Raw genomic sequence first — 16,167 nt, forward strand, 5'->3', positions numbered from 1 at the left:
CAAAACTCCTCTGTCTGTGACCTTGCAATTTAGCACATTTTATCAATTCTAAGATGCCTTTTGTTCCCCCTACATTTTAACATTTCTGAAATGGGGTGTGCTTTATAATCAATAGTGACTTACAATAACTGTTGTCTCAGTGTACTTACTTCCCATTGCCTGTGCCCATGTAGACATAAAACATGCCAGCATCAAAACTGCGAAATGTGCTTGGGGGTCTTGGAAGAAAATCACAAGTGTAGAATATAGTGGATCATTTTTTTTAACGCTTCAAGACTAAATGATGATAGGGAGGGAGTGGGGAGGTGATGAATCAGATGTATGGAGCTTTATCTCCAAAGCTAAAGTCAAAGACTCAAGAACTCAAGACCAATTGTTTAATTCTTTGATATATACTTTTAAGAAATGCAGCATCACCAGTGCCTTCGATGAACAGAGGAAAGTACTGTATTGGAAAACATGGACAACAACAGTCCTGAGTGGGAAAGTAATTCAGAAGACAGCCTCTGAATGTGCAGCAGGGTTAGGAAAACTTCAACCAACTTATTTTGCCCACCGTTTCTATGTATGTAGAAGAGATGATATGTAATTTTTAGAAAGTGCTCTGATGTGGACTTCCCTGGTGGCACAGTGGATAAGACTCCACACTCCCAATGCAGGGGGCCGGGGTTCGATCCCTGGTCAGGGAACTAGATCCCACATGCATACCACAAATAAGAGTTCACATGCTGCAACTAAGGAGCCCGCGAGCCGCAACTAAGGAGCCCACCTGCTGCAAAGCAGACCTGGTGCAACCAAATAAATAAATATCATTATTTTATTGGAATAAAATTGCTTTACAATGCTGTGTTAGTTTCTGCTGTTCAATGAAGTGAATCAGCTATATGTCTACCTATATCCCCTCCCTCTTGGACCTTCCTCCCACCCCCACCCCCCCATCCCATGCATCTAGGTCATCACAGAGCACAAAGCTGAGCTCCCTGTGCTATTCGGCAGGTTTCCACTAGCTATCTATTTTACACATGGTAGTGTATTTATGTCAAACCTAATCTCCCTATTCGTCCCACCCTGCCCTTCCCCCGAGTGTCCACATGTCCCTTCTCTATGTCTACATCTCTATTCCTACCCTACAAATAGGTTCCTCTGTACCAATTTTCTGGATTCCACATGTATGCCTTAATATATGATATTTCTTTTTCTCTTTCTGGTTTACTTCACTCGGTATGACAGAATCTAGGTCCATCCGCATCTCTACAAATAACTCAATTTTGTTCCTTTTTATGGCTGAGTAATATTCCATTGTATATAGGTACCACATCTTCTTTATCCATTTATCTATCATTGGACATTTAGGTTGTTTCCATGTCCTGGCTATTGTAAATAGTGCTGCACTGAACACTGGGGTACATGTGTTCTATTGAATTATGGTTTCCTGAGGGTATATGCCCAGTAGTGGGATTGCTGGGTCATATGGTAGTTCTAATTTTAGTTTTTTAAGGAACCTCCATACTGTTCTCCATAGTAGCTGTATCAATTTACATTCCCACCGACGGTGCAAGAGGGTTCCCTTTTCTCCACACCCTCTCCAGCATTTATTGTTTGTAGATTTTGTGATGCTGGCCATTCTTTTTTTGTTTTTTTTTAACATCTTTATGGAGTGTAATTGCTTTACAATGGTATGTTAGTTTCTGCTTTATAACAAAGTGAATCAGCTATACATATACATATATCCCCACATCTCCTTCCTCTTGTGTCTCCCTCCCACCCCCCATCCCACCCTTCTAGGTGGTCACAAAGCACTGAGCTGATCTCCCTGTGCTCTGTGGCTGCTTCCCACTAGCTACCTATTTTACATTTGGTAGTGTATATATGTCCATGCCACTCTCTCACTTCATCCCAGCTTACCCTTATCCCTCCCCATGTCCTCAAGTCCATTTGATGATGGCCATTCTGACCTGCGTGAGCTGATATCTCATTGTAGTTTTGATTTGCATTTCTCTAACAATTAGTGATGTTGAGCATCTTTTCATGTGCCTCTTGGCTATCTGTATGTCATCTTTGGTGAAATGTCTATTTAGGTCTTCTGCCCATTTTTGGATTGGGTTGTTTGTTTTTTTGATATTGAGCTCCGTGAGCTGCTTGTATATTTTGGAGATTAATCCTTTGTCTGTTGCTTCATTTGCAAATATTTTCTCCCACTCTGAGTGTTGTCTTTTCGTCTTGTTTATGGTTTCCTTTGCTGTGCAAAAGCTTTTAAGTTTAATTAGGTCCCATTTGTTTATTTTTGTTTCTGTTTTCATTACTCTAGGAGGTGGGTAAAAAAGATCTTGCTGTGGTTTTTGTCAAAGAGTGTTTTTCCTATGTTTTCCTCTAAGAGTTTTATAGTGTCCAGTCTTAACATTTAGGTCTTTAATCCATGTGGATTTTATTTTTGTGCATGGTGTTAGGTAGTGATCTAAATTCATTCTTTTACATGTAGCTGTCCAGTTTTCCCAGCACCACTTATTGAATAGGCTGTCTTTTCTCCATTGTATGTTCTTGCCTCCTTTATCAAAGACAAGGTAACCATATGTGCATGGGTTTATCTCTGGGCTTTCTTTCCTGTACCATTGATCTATATTTCTTTTTTAAAATTAATTAATTAGTTTTTTTTGTTTTTGTTTTTTTGGCTGTGTTGGGTCTTTGTTGCTGTGTGTGGGCTTTCTCTAGTTGTGGTGAGCGGGGGCTACTCTTCATTGCAGTGTTTGGGCTTTTCATTGTCATGGCTTCTCTTGTTGTGGAACACGGGCTCTAGGTGCACGGGCTTCAGTAACTGTGGTATGCAGGCTCAGTAGTTGTGGCTTATGGGCTCTAGAGTGCAGGCTCAGTAGTTGTGGTGCACGGGCTTAGTTGCTCCGTGGCATGTGGGATCTTCCTGGGCCAGGGCTTGAACCAATGTCCCTTGCATTGACAGGCAGATTTTTAACCACTGTGCCACCAGGGAAGCCCATGATCTACATCTCTGTTTTTGTGCCAGTACCTTACTGTCTTGATTACTGTAGCTTTGTAGTATAGTTTGAAGTTGGGGAACCTGATTCCTCCAGCTCCATTTTTCTTTCTCAAGATTGCTTTTGTTATTCGGGGTCTTTTGTGTTTCCATACAAATTGTACAATTTTTTGTTCTAATTCTGTGAACAATGCCGCTGGTAGTTTGTTAGGGATTGCATTGAATCTGTAGGTTGCTTTGGGTATTATAGTCATTTTCACAATATTGATTCTTCCAATCCAAGAACATGGTATATTTCTCCACTTGTTTATGCCATCTCTGATTTCTTTCATCAGTGTTTTATAGTTTTCTGAGTACAAGTCTTTTGCCTCCTTAGGTGGATTTATTCCTAGATATTTTATTCTTTTTGTTGCGATGGTAAATGGGATTGTTTCCTTAATTTCTCTTTCTGATTTTTCATTGTTAGTGTATAGGAATACCAGAGATTTCTGTGCATTAATTTTGTATCCTGTACCCTTACCAAATTTATTGATTAGTTCTAGTAGTTTTCTGGTGGCATCTTTAGGATTTTCTATGTATAGTGTCATGTCATCTGCAAACAGTGACAGTTTTACTTCTTTTTTTCCAATTTGTATACCTCTTATTTCTTTCTCTTCTCTTATTGCCATTACTAGGACTTCCAAAACTATGTGAATAAGAGTGGAGAGAGTGGACTTCCTTGTCTTGTTCCTGGTCGTAATAGAAATGCTTTCAGTTTTTCACCATTGAGTATGATGCTTCCTGTGGGTTTGTCATATATGGCCTTTATTATGAGGTAATAGGTAGGTTCCCTCTATGCCCATTTTCTGGAAAGATTTTATCATAAATTGGAGTTGAATTTTGTCAAAAGCTTTTTCTGCATCTATTGAGATGATCATATGGTTTTTATTCCTTAATTTGTTAATATGGTGTATCATATTGATTGATTTGCGTATATTGGTGAATCCTTGCATCCCTGGGATAAATCCCACTTGACCATGGTGTATGATCCTTTTAATGTGCTGTTGGATTCTGTTTGCTAGTATTTTATTCAGGATTTTTGCATCTATGTTCATCAGTGATATTGGTCTGTAATTTTCTTTTTTTGTGATATTTTAGTCTGGTTTGGGTATCAGGGTGACGGTGGCTTCGTAGAACGAATTTGGGAGTGTTCCTCCCTTTGCAATTATTTGGAAGAATTTGAGAAGGATCAGTGTTAGTTTTTCTCAAAATGTTTGATAGAATTCACCTGTGAAGCCATCTGGTCCTGGACTTTTGATTGTTGGAAGATTTTTAATTACAGTTTCAATTTCATTCCTTGTGATAGGTCTGTTTATATTTTCTAATTCTTCCTGGTTCAGTCTTGGAAAATTGTACCTTTCCAAGAATTTGTCTATTTCTTTCTGGTTGTCCATTTTATTGGCATATAGTTGTTTGTAGTAGTCTCTTATAATCCTTTGTATTTCTGCAGTGTCAGTTGTGATTTCTCCTTTTTCTTTCTAATTTTATTGATTTACGTCCTCTCCCTTTTTTTCTTGATGAGTTTGACTAAAGGTTTATCAATTTTGTTTATCTTCTCAAAGAACCAATTTTTAGTTTTATTGATCTTTGTTATTGTTTTCTTCATTTCTATTTCATTTATTTCTGCTCTGATTAATGATTTCTTTCCTTCTACTGACTTTGTGTTTTCTTTGTTCTTCTTTCTCTAGTTGCTTTAGGTGTAAGGTTAGAATGTTTATTTGAGATTTTTCTTGTTTCTTGAGGTGAGCTTGAATTGCTATAAACTTCCTTCTTAGAACTGCTTTGCTGCGTCCCATAGGTTTTGGGTCGTTGTGTTTTCATTGTTATTTGTTTCTATGTATTTTTGTTTTCTTCTTTGATTTGTTCAGTGATCTCTTGGTTATTTTGTAGCGCACTGTTTAGCCTCCATGTATTTGCTTTTTTTACGGTGTTTTTCCTGTAATTGATTTCCATTCTCATAACATTGTTGTCAAAAAGGTGCTTGATACAATTTCAATTTTCTTAAATTTTCTGAGGCTTGATTTTTGACCCAAGATGTGATCTATCCTGGAGCATGTTCCATGTGTACTTGAGAAGAAAGTGTATTCTGCCACTTTCTGTTGGAATGTCCTATAAATATCAATTAAACCTATCTGGTCTATTGTATCATTTAAAGCTTGTGTTTCCTTATTTATTTTATGTTTGGATGATCTGTCCATTGGTGTAAGTGGGGTGTTAAAGTCCCCTACTATTATTGTGTTACTGTCGATTTCCCCTTTTATGGTTGTTAGCATTTGCCTTATGTATTGAGGTGCTCCTATGTTGGGTGCATAAACATTTATAATTGCTATCTCTTCTTCTTGGATTGATCCTTTGATCATTATGTATTGTCCCTCCTTATTTCTTGTAACAGTCTTTATTTTAAAGTCTATTTTATCGGATACTAGTATTGCTACTCCAGCTTTCTTTTGACTCCCATTTGCAGGGAATATCTTTTTCCATCCCTTCACTTTCAGTCTGTATGTGTCCCCAGGTCTGAATTGGGTCTCTTGTAGACAGCATATATATGGGTCTTGTTTTTGTATCCATTCAGCCAGTCAGAGTGTTTTGGTTGGAGCATTTAATCCCTTTACATTCAAGGTGATTATCGATATGTATGTTCCTATTACCATTTTCTTAATTGTTTTGGGTTTGTTTTTGTGGGTCTTTTTCTTCTCTTGTGTTTCCTGCCTAGAGAAGTTCCTTTTTCATTTGTTGTAAAGCTAGTTTGGTGGTGCTGAATTCTCTTAACTTTTGCTTGTCTGTAAAGTTTTTGATTTCTCTGTCATATCTGAATGAGATCCTTGCTGGGTAGAGCAATCTTGGTTGTAGGTTTTTCTCTTTCATCTCTTTACGTATATCCTGCCACTCCCTTCTGGCCTGCAGAGTTTCTGGTGAAAAATCAGCTGATAAACTTACGGGGATTCCTTTGGATGTTATTTTTTGCTTTTCCCTTGCTGCTTTTAATATTTTTTCTTTGAATTTAATTTTTGTTAGTTTGATTAATATGTGTCTTGGTGTGTTTCTCCTAGGATTTATCCTGTATGGGACTCTCTGTGCTTCCTGGACTTGGGTGGGTGACTATTTCCTTTCCCATATTAGGGAAGTTTTCGACTATAATATTTTCAAATATTTTCTCAGACCCTTTATTTTTCTATTCTTCTTCTGCAGCCCCTATAATTCAAATGTTGGTGCGTTTAGTGTTGTCCCAGAGGACTCTGAGATTGTCTTCAGTTCTTTTCATTCTTTTCTCTTTATTCTGCTATTGGCAGTTTTTTCCACCATTCTGTCCCCAGCTCATTTATTTGTTCTTCTGACTCAGTTATTCTGTTACTGATTCCTTCGAGTGTATTTTTCATTTCAGTTATTGTGTTGTTCATCTGTTTGTTTGTTCTTTAGTCCTTCTAGACATTTGTTAAACATTTCTTGTATTTTCTCAATCTGTGCCTCCATTCTATTTCCAAGATTCTGGATCATCTTTACTATTATTACTCTGAATTCTTTTTCAGGTAGGTTGCCTATTTCCTCTTCATTTATTTGATCTTGTAGGCTTTTACCTTGCTCCTTCATCTGTGACATCTTTTTTTGTCACCTGATTTTCTTTTTGTTTTTGATGGGTGGGATTGTGTTTCTGTCTTACTGGTTGTTTGGGCTGTGGCTTCCAGCACTGGAGTTTGTAGGCTGTTGGGTAGAGATGGGTCTTGGTGCCGAGATGAGGACCTCCAGGAGACCTCACGCCGATGAATATTCCCTGGGGTCTGAGGTTCTCTGTTAGTCCAGTGGTTCAGACTCGGAGCTTCCACTGCAGGAGCTCTGGCCCGACCCCTTGCTTGAGGACCAAGATCCCACAAGCCATGTGGGGTGGCAAAAAACAAAAAAAAAAGAAAAAAGAAAAAAAGAGCAGAACAATAACGAAAAGTAAAAAATAAAAAAAAAAATCCGGAAAAGGCCTTGGCTGTGGAGGGCGGGGCTTAGGCAAGGGCAGGGTTTAGGCAGAGGGCAGGGCCTATGCTTAGGACCCACAGGGCTGGAAAAGGCCTTGGGGGGGTTGGGGGGTGGGGCTGAGGCTCAGTGCAGCAGGAGGGGACCAGGAGTGCGTCAGGCCTTGGAGGGTGGAGGACCAGGTCCAGGACCCCAGCAGGCTCACTGGGCCCAAGTGGGCAGAGGAAATGCTAGGCACGTTCCCCTCTGATCCTCTGACCCTGGAGGGGCCCTCCCTGTAGGCCTCTCTTCTTCTCCCCCCACCCATGGTCCTAGGACCCACATGGCCGGAGGGGGCCCTAGAAGACGGGGGACTAGACCCAAAAGCCCAGAAGGCTTCCTCGGCCTGAGTGGGCAGGGGAAACGCCAGCTGCGCCTGCCCTGATCCTCCAATCCCAGAGGGCCCCTCCCTGTCCACCTCTCCTCTTCTCCCCCCATTCCCTCCTATGCCCCTATGACCAATGCGGCCCAGAGGGGGTCTCAGAGGGTGGAGGACCCAGCCCAGGAGCCCCGCAAGCCTCCTGGGGCCCAACTGGGCAAGTGAAATGTTAGGTGCACTCCCCCAGATCCTCTGATCCACCGAGGGTCCCTCCAGGCATGGGAACCCCTCCCTGCTCCCAGCCACCCCTCAGGGGCACTGGTCCTGTCTGACCTCCACTTCTCCTTCCCCCTCTCCCCGCATGCCCTACCCAGTCACTTGAGGGTTCCTCCCATCTCCTTGGGCGTCAAGGTCCCCCACCAGCATCCGGCAGGCACCCTAGTTGTGGGAAGATGCAAACTGTGTGTCCTCCTCCACTGCCATCTTGACTCCGCCCCCAACACATAAATATTATTTTTTTAAAAAGTGTTCTGAGACTGAAAGGCCTTTTCAGTAAGTATAAAATGAACATTTTAAGTGCCAAGAAATCACCGTGTTTCTTTCTAATTGAAAATCCTTTTTGCTTTCTTGTTCTTAAAATATTTGTTTCTTAACAGCAAGTTGTCTTAGGTTCAACAAGTTGCAGTGTATCAATACAAGTCTATCTGCTACAGCAAAAGCTTGTTAATGCTGCCCAACACCAAGAATTGTTACTGGACACTTGGAGAATGACTCTTTTGGTTTTATAACCAAAAAAAAAAAAAAAAGACTGAAAAATACACTTATGTAAGCTGTTCATACTGTTCATAATTAGAAGAGCTTTTTAGCTTGTTCATAGGGTTCATGTAAACCCCGATATGCAACCCTTTTCAGGGTTAATTAATGTGTGTTAAATGGTAAACAATTTATGAAAAGATCCAAGTCTAGTCTGATACAAAATAATTTATATAATTATAGTTATCATTATTAATAGTAAAAGGTATATAGTCCATGTACGCAAGCAAAATAAAGTGACTATGGGGGAAATAAACCACCTATATACTTTTATGAATCAATAAGTTTAGTCACAGTATGTTAAAGTGACTTGCCCGAATCAGACAGTTTGCTATGTTAGAACCAGGACCTGAATTAGGTTTTCCTGATTCAATTTATTATCATGTGTCTTCACTAGTCGATTGCCTACTACATGCAGGCATTGGGTCCATGGGTGACACAAAAATATGTAAAGTGTAGTCACATCATATATACATTTACTTTATCCCAATTCAACCAGTGCTCTGGGGAATGTGAGTGAGAGCAAGAGACAATGATTTAAGAGAGCGGCTAGCTTTGCCTGCCTTCCCACTCAATAAGCACATGTCCAGAGTGAGAGTGAGGTGGGAGCTGTGAATGGTTCTTTTCCTCAGTAGTCTCAGCTCTTAAGTGCTTCTCATGGTGTGAGCATATCACCTCAGTCAGGGTGACCATTGTTTTTAAAGGTCTGCATGTTTCATACAACATCACCTTTAAATGCAAGTCAACTACTCCACTGAGTGTTTAACATGAAGACTACAATCTGTTCTAACACAAGAAAAATAACCAGCTATGTTGGATTTACCAGGAGATATAAATTCAATGCACTTATGTTTGCTTGCTAGTATGTTTGCAAAACTAGTTTATACTGTACTTCCTAGGCCAAAATATTTAAGAAATTTTCAAGGGTAACTTTGTGTTCTTAAAATCTTGGAACTTGTGGCACATGAAGAAGAATACAGTAATGGGTTTGTGGGTGGGGGAATTGACAAGATGGATCAGAGGGGGGAAAGACTGAAACAGGGAACCTAGTTAGGAGACTCTCACAATACTTGCAGCAAATGTTAACACGAGCCTCAACCAGTACAGTGGCAGCGAGGACAGAGAAAAAGGGACCGGTGCAGCAGGTATGGAGGAGCCAGAAAGAACAAGTAGGCAACGACTAGTTGTGACGTATTCTAGAGAACGAAGAGTTAAACCTTACTCTGAGTTTTCTAATCCGGTAGATGAGGGCGATGATTAGGATAAAAATGACAACTGAAACAGGGAACTTACAGCATAAATCATTTTATCAGTTCGAGGGAAGGCTGAGCAGGCCCAAGTGAAGTCAGTTGTGCATATATTGAGTTGGAAGTTTTTGAGAGACAGCCGGGTGGAGATTTCCAGTATGCAGAAAATAAGAGACTTGTGTTGGGGAGCATTTAGTGCTCCGTATTTTGATCTAGAGAAGAAGATACAACTTCAATTACCTGCCTTCACTAGACTGAGAAGTATAAAATGAGGGAGTCTTGCGTTTTAATATCCCAGATTACACTGGCTCCAACCCCACTGATCGATTGCCCAACCATAGCTCCACCCTATCTCATTCTTTGTTCCCCAGAAAGCAGAGCCTGATGCAAAAGCTTGTGCGCCACTTCTTTCCTAGGGACTTTAACCCCAGTTTACCGGAATGAGGGAAAAAGGGAGTGAGGCAGCAAAGGAGAGAAGCTGGCGTAAGAGTGTATTCATGAGATTGCCACCCCTTGGTATCAAGGATGATTGATTACTCAACCTTCCAAGATTCCATAGAAATTACTAGTTCTTGGGAGAACCAGGGGGGAGGAAGAGGGATTAATTTACTCTCTGGCTCCATTTCACATAGGTCAAAGTTTGCACTATAGAGTAATAACTCTCTCAGGCTTTCATGTGGCTCTTGCATGGGCACTGCAGTGATCCCACTGCCTTGAAAGCCACAAACTCTTATAAGGAAGCTCCCAGACAAGGGACAACATGTGGGAGGTATGAGATGAGGTGAGGACTTTTGTGTTTTACCCCGTAGACTCATGGCTGGTCACCATAGCAGTGTCATGGTGGGAACAAATTTCTAAAGGCTCTGAAGATAGGGAAGACCAAGAGGACCTCTGAGGGGTAAATCTCTAACCTAAGTATGCCCTAATAAATTCTGAAAGTCCCCAAAAGGATGCCTGATATGTGCCCATAGTCCAGTCTGCCCACGTCATCGACCACGCTCACTCCAGCTTTGCTCCTCGAACGGATGCTGCTGCCCTGAGGTGCTCAAGAAAATGGCGCTGCCTCTGCTGGCAGTGATCTTCAGGCAACAGCGGTGTCTGAGGCAAGTCTGTGGTTCGGTGATGCTGCCAAAGCCTCGACTTCTGGGGTGTTAGAATTATTCTGGATAAGTGTGCAAGCTGCGAATGAGGGAGGGACAAGACCTAATCTGCAACCTGTTGCCACATTTTGTCACCAGCTCCTGAAAAACTTTGCCCTTACTTGTCCCGTAAAGTCACACAGGAAATCTGCTGCTTCAACTTCTCCCTTCCGTTTCTCATCTTCAAATCATCCCTCTCCTAACTCCACACACCAAAATGTTTCTCTCATCAACTCATCTCTATGAAAAGCAAACAAACAAAACCCACCTTTCAACAAATAAAAAACCTATTCCCCACCCCCACCCCAACAAAACAAAGGCAAGAAGAAACTGTCAGCTCAGAGAAACTGTCTTAAGTAAACACAGGACTTTATGTGGGAATCCCGTACACTGAGTACCAGTGCTCAGGTAAGGAAACTTTTCAATTTCTCCCAGGTCCGCGGATGGCTACTTACTTTTCATTTAGGTGACCAGAGGGGCCTATTCCAGTGACACCCTTCCCCCAAAGACTAGTCTTAGGCTCCAAATTAATTGAAGTCCCTACCTTAGACATAAAACTGCACTGAGGATAATCCTTGAAGTTAAGTACTACATGACTTAATAGATGAGTGTCTTAGCTTGGTTTTCCCCCAAAACAACCTGAGGCAGGAAATTCGTCTGGAAATTTGATCCCAGGGAAGAGGAGTTAGAAGGGAGTAAAAACAGGGAAGGAGGGAAAGCCAGTCAAGAACCCACTCTCAAAATGTTTACTAGTAAGGGTGACTGGTGTTTCTGTCCTGGGACCTTGTGAGCAGCTGTTTGAAATGAGGTTCAGAACCACTCACCCAAAGGCGGAAAGGGAGAAGGAAGTGCCTCTTGTCCCCCACTGGTCAAGGATGGCCTCAGAAGAATAGATTTAGCTGCATGTTTGTATAGCAAGTTTCCTGCAGGTGGCCCATGTTGAGAAGCAAGAGGCGCCTCTTAGGAACCCAGAGTGAGGTGCTATGGGTTGCACCTGTGAGAAGCTGGTCGAAGCCTGTGAGGACTGGTCACCACAGCACTGGTTGTAGGGGAAAGTGGGGTTGAGAGGATATGAGTGGTACACAAGCAAATCTGACCCAATGAGATTTCCCTCAGGCAGCAAGAAAAAAAGAAGCAGCCCAAGAACACACATACACTTAGGAGTCTGGAGGAAAGACAGATGAGGCTGAGAAGAGACCAATGAAAAGGCACCGAAGAGGTAGGAAGAAATAGTAATAATAATAAAAGCTGCAGCTATGACAACAACCATAGCAGTAGTAAAGATAGTAATAGCAGCAAGTACTCTGTAAATGTAGGCTAGATGGGAGGCGCTCTTCTAAGCTCTTCACATAAATTAATTCATTTCATACAGCCCTATGAGTTGGGCACTGTTATTTCCCCCATTTCATACATGGGGACACCAAGTTACTAAGAAGTTAGGATCAGCACTCATAATTGGTGGAGACAGGATTTGGCTCCAGAGCCTGTCCTCTTAACCACTTCATCACGCTGCCCCAAGGAATATAAAGCATCCATGAGAGAAGGGAATAGGAGAATTCAACAAAGAAGGGAGTGGGCAAAGGTCAGTGTTACTTATTAGGGAGAGGAGAATGAAGATGAAGAAAAGGCCATCTGATTTGTGACCAAGAGGTAATTGGTCACTTTTGGAAAAGAAGTTTGAGCTGAGTGGTGAGGGTGGAGTGGAGCCCCAGGTCCATTTGTGGAGACATTTACTAGTAAAGGGAACAGTGTATTATTTTAGTGTAATACCCCCTTGTCCCAGTTTCCTAATAGAAGAGAGGGATCTTGTATCTAGGGAAGGAGAAGGCAGTTATCAGGACTCTAAATATTTCTAAGTTTGAGTTGGCACAGTTCTGTCAGGTACAGAAAATGTCCCTCAGGTAGTGTCCCTTGGGCTCAATGTCATCAAATGAGAGGTTAAGAAGCAACACAGGACCCATCAGAGACTGAGGAAGCCTTTGGAGAGAAGAATAACTAGCAGATTTTCATTCTCATTCTTTACCATTTCTGATTTCCCACAAAATGGCAGAAAGCGACACACTCTGTTGCCAACCTTCTCTTTTTCTCCTCCTGCCTCATTATCTGAGGCCAGTCATTATACTACATTTTCTGTGCCTTTGGATAGAAAAACCAGCTCTTCAAACCATAACATTGGCAGCAGTTTTCTTCCTACAGTTTGTAAAAATTAAATCACAAATCAAAAGAATATGAGCCAAACATGCCACAGCCATTTGGATTTACATGAAAGGGAAGCCATCAACACCTCCCTATCTTGGCTGATGAATGTATCTGATATTGCAGACTTCTTTCTTGGTTCTTTCATGACCGCAAGACCAAAACTAATCAGCCCAATTAGACAAACTTCCAGATTATAGCTCTGAAGTCAACTCAACAAGTAACATATCCAACAATATAATTTGCCAAGTTTAATTCAGAGGTTGAGGGAGGGTGGCGGGTGGAGGAGAGACGGTTCCTGATTTATCACAGCAGCTAAAGCCATACTCCAGTCTGAACACAAAACAAAGAAATAAAGCTAGATTCAGAGCACTCTAGCTACTGATCATCGTGTTTTCCCAATATTATAAAAAAGGAAAGAAAGAAAAGAAAAAGAAAAACCTAAGTTAAGAACATTATCTTGTAAAAGCCCTCAAAATAGTTGCAAAATCTGTAAACCACCTTCAAAGGATTTAGTTAAATGTTAAAAAAATCAAACCCAAAGGGAACTAGAAAAAATATACATAAATATGTACCTGATTATGATGGTAAGATGGTCTTTCTTAGAATGGAAAAGAAAAAAAAAATAAGGAAAAAGATTAAGAAATTTTACCACATGAATACTTAATTTTTCTGTACTAAACAAAGAGTACCATAAACAAAATCAAGGCCTGAGACAAATAGAAAAATATATTTGCAACATATATAGTACTCAGATGATTTACATCCTTAGCTTTACTTTTAAAAGATACATTGGGATGTAATTCACATTCCATACAGGTCACCCAGTTTAAGTGTACAATTAATGGTATTTTGTATGTTCACAGGATTGCTCAATCATCACTACAATTAATTTTAGAGTATTTTTATCACCTCAAAAAAGACCCTCTGTACCTATTAAAAATCATTCCCATTTCCTCCATCCCCTCAGCCCTAGGGGGTTTCCACTTTCTGTATCTACATATTTGCCACTGAGGACATTTCATATAAATGGAATTATGCAAAAAGTGGTCCTTTGTGACTGGCTTCTTTTGCTTAGCATGATTTTTACAAGGTTTAACCATGTTGTACCATCTATTAGTACTTGGCTTCTTTTTTTTTTTTCTTCAATTGGGATATAATTCCCACACCATAAAATTTACCTCTTAAAGTATACAATTCAGTGGTTGTTTTATATATTCACAAAGTCATGCAACCATCACCACTATCTAATTCCAGACATTTTTGTCACCTCAAAAAGAATCACCATACCCATTAGCAGTCACTCCTCATTTCCTCCTCTCTTTAGTCTCTGGTAACCACAAACTTGTTTACTCTATGAATTTGTGTATTCTGGATGTTTCATGCCAATGGAGTCATACAACATGTGGCCCTTTGCATCTCGCTTCTTTCACTAAAAATACTGTTTTCAAGGTTCATCCATGTTGCAGCATGAATTGGTACTTCATTCCTTTTTATGGTTGAATAATATTCCATTATATGGATAAGCCACATTTTATTTATTCATTCACCAGCTGATGGACATTTTGGTTTTTTCCACTACTTAGCTATTAAAAATAACACTGATATGGGCATTCATGTACAAGTTTTGTGGGGTTTTTTTTGTGGATATGTTTTCATTTCTCTTGAGTATATACCTAAGAGAAGAATTTCTGGGTCATATAGTAAGTCTATCTTTAACCTTTTGAGAAACTGTCAGCCTGTTTTTTAAAGCAGCTGTATCATTTGACATTCCCATCAGCAAGGGCTCCAGTTTCTCTACATCCTCATGAGCACTTGTTATGATCTTTTGGTTTATAACTACCTTAGTGGACATAACTATCTCATTGTGGTTTGGATTTGCATTTCCCTAATAGCTAATGATGTTGAGAGTCTTCATGTGCTTATTGGCCATTTGTATATTTTCTTTGAAGAAATGTCTGTTCAAATCCTTTGTCCATTTCTTAATTGGGTTATTTGTGTTTTTATTACTAACTTGTAAGAATTCTTTATGTATTCTGGATATAAGTCCCTTATCTGATAGATAATTTGTAAATATTTTCTCCCTTCTGAGGGTTGTCTTTCATTTTCTTTGAAGTACAAAAGTTTTTAGTTTGATGAAGTCCAATTTATCTATTTCTTATTTTGCTGTTTCTTTTTTTTGGTGTTATATCTGAGAAATCTCGCCTAATCCAAGGTCATAAAGATTTATCCACATGTTTTCTTCTAAGAGTTTTATAGTTTTTAGATCTTCTAGTTGTCTTTGATCCCTTTTGAGTTAATTTTTGTATGTTATAGGTTCTCTTGCATTCTTTTGCATGTAGATCTCCAGTTGTCTCAGCATTATTTGTTGAAGTGACTATTTCTTCCCCACTGAATTGTCTTGGCACTCTTGTCAAAAGTCAACTGACCACAAATATAAGGATTTATTTCTGGACTCTGATTCTATCCCTTTGATATATTTGTCTATCCTCGTGCCAGTACCACATGGTCTTAATTACTGTAGCTTTGTAATAACTTTGAAATCAGGAATTTTAAGTCCTCCAACTTTGTTCTTCTTTTCTCAATATTGTTTTGGCTTTTCTGGGTCCGTTGTGTTTCCATACGAATTTTAAGATCAGCTTGTCAATTTCTGAAGCTGTGATTTTGATAGGCACTGTATTGAATTCATAGATCAATTTTGGGAGTATTACCATCGAAACAACATTAACTCTTTCATTCCATGAACATGGGATGTCTTTCACTTACCTAGGTATTCTTTAATTTCTTTCAACAATTTTTTTGTCACTTTCAGAGTACAAGTCTTGTGCATCTTTTGTTAAATTTATTTCTAAATATTAAATTTTAATGCTATTTATAAAGGAATTCTTAATTGTTAACTTCATTTTTGTTTTTTGTTGTTATTGTATAAAAATACAATTAATTTTTGGATAATGATCTTGTACATACACCTTGCTGAACTTGCTTGAACTTTTTCAAACAGCTTTTGAGTAGATGCCTTAGGATTTCTGTATACAAAATTGTGTCATCTACAAATAGAAACAGTTTTACTTCTCATATCCTTAACTTTCAACAAGTTCTTACAAATCAATAAGAAAAAGACAAACAAGCACCCCAACAAAAACTGGCAGTGAATGTGAATAGGTAGTTCACAAAGAACTGCACATGGCCAATAAAATACGCTTAACCTCACTAGGAATTAAAGGAATGCAAATTTAATTAATATGATACTACATTTTGCCTATCAAAATGACAAGGCTTTTAAAAAAGGAATAATAGCCATTTTTGACCAGAATCCTACACTAAAGGGAGTGTACTACTCTCCTGTAGGGTAATTTGGGAATGTGTATTAATCATTTTAAAGAGGTTTACAGTATTTATCTAGTAATTCTTATTCCCAAAATTTATTCT

Source organism: Balaenoptera physalus (genome assembly GCF_965194825.1).
Source record: "Balaenoptera physalus genome assembly, chromosome: 7".
Classification (NCBI taxonomy): Eukaryota; Metazoa; Chordata; class Mammalia; order Artiodactyla; family Balaenopteridae; genus Balaenoptera; species Balaenoptera physalus.